The following is a 1,913-nucleotide window of genomic DNA, read 5'->3' as shown; positions in this document are numbered from 1 at the left end:
TACAAACGATAAGGAATGAAAAGGGTGTAACTACCACAGATCCAGTGGAAATTCAGAAAATCCACTATAGCTACTTTGAGAATCTTTACTCCGACAGAATACAAGACACAGATGAAATGGACAGATTCCTAGAAAGGTACAAACTACCAAAATGAATCAAGAAAAAATAACAACTCTCAATAACCCAATAACCTGAGGCCACTATGAAAACATTCAGCCACCTGATCTTTGATAAAGGGGCCAAACACGCTTACTGGAAGAAAGATAGCCTCTTTAAAAAATGATGCTGGAAAAACTGGCTCTCTACATGCCAAAAACTAAAATTTGACCCAGGTCTATCACCATGCACTAAGCTAACATCAAAATGGATTAAAGATCTAAACATTAAAACACAAACACTAAATCTCTTTGTTACAGAAAGTAGGAGGAACTCTTGAAGATATAGGGGTAGGTAAAGAGTTCATGAAAAAAACTCAAATCGCACGGTTAATGCTAGAAAGAATTAACAACTGAGACCAACCCGTATTGAGAAGCTTTTGCACATAAAAAGAAATTACCAACAAAGTAAAAAGACAATCCACAAATAAGGAAAAAAAATCTTAACTAGTAAGTGCTCAGACAAATGTCTGCTCTATAGAATTTATAAAGAACTAGGGTCCCTAAATTTGAAGACTGAATCCAGAAATGGTCATCCGAGATGAACACACACTTCTCAGAGGACGAAATTAAAGAAGTGAATGAATATATTAAAAAATGCTCCATATCACTAGTCATCCATGATATGCAAATTAGAACAACACTAAGATACGATCTAACTCCAGAAGAATGGCTATCATAAACAAATCAACCAACAACAAATGTTGGAGAGGCTGGGGGCAGGGGAAGAAACACTTCTCCACTGCTGGTGGGAATGTGGAGTGGTGCAACCATTATGGAAATCAGTGTGGAGACTCCTTAAAAAACTAGGACTGGAAAGCCCATTCAAGACAGTTATCCCCCTACTAAGAATTGTCCCAGAGGAACTGAAAATATCATATCATAGTGATATATGTGTATCTATGTTAACATCAGCACAATTTGTGATAGCCAAATCTTGGAAACAACCAAGATGCCGGTCACATGAGGAATGCTTGCAAAAGATGTGGTATTTTTATACAATGGAGTATTACTCAGCTATAAAGAGTGGTAAACTTGAACCAATTATATTTAAGTGGATGCCACTTGAAGATGTATTCAAAAGTGAAATGTACCAGTCCAACATGTGTAAATATCATGTAGTCTGCCTAGTATAAGAAATCAAAAGAAGAAATACAAATAGAAACGTACAACACAACTAAAAAAGAAAGCAAGAACTTGAGGATTGGACAATGAGGAGAGGGTGATGAGAATATCTGGGAAACAGGACAGCAACAAAGCCATACATCTGCATGCACAAGATAGGCAAGGCAATGTTCCTGAGAAACATCAGCAGGGTTTTGAAACTAGCAGTTAATTGGTAGGATTCTCACCCTGACTAACTATATATGCTGATACCTGTGAACCAAGCAACTGCACTGAAGATAGCAATGTGTAATAGAAGGATACTGCTTGGAATGCTTGTCATTCTGGTCTTCTAAATACATACTTCTTGTCATGACATACCAATTATTACCATATTCTCTTGTAAGTAATTTTTTTAAAAACATGGGTAATAAATGAAAAAAAATGCAAGAAAAAGAAAAAAATGTCACAGGATAGTCCTGCTACAATGCTGTATATGGTTAGATTTCAAAATTTCTTTCTTTCTTTGGGGGGGGGGGGGGGGGGAACCAGGGATTGAACTCAGGCCCTTGTGCTTGACAGGGAAGCACTTATTCCACTGAGCCATATCTCCAAACCCCTAGATTTCTAAATTTCAGTGTAAAAATACCTTT

The sequence above is a fragment of the Octodon degus genome, unplaced genomic scaffold (genome assembly GCF_000260255.1).
Source record: "Octodon degus isolate 3935 unplaced genomic scaffold, OctDeg1.0 scaffold00431, whole genome shotgun sequence".
NCBI lineage: Eukaryota > Metazoa > Chordata > Mammalia > Rodentia > Octodontidae > Octodon > Octodon degus.
The sequence above is the reverse complement of the archived record's forward strand: the minus strand, read 5'-3'. Positions refer to the sequence as shown.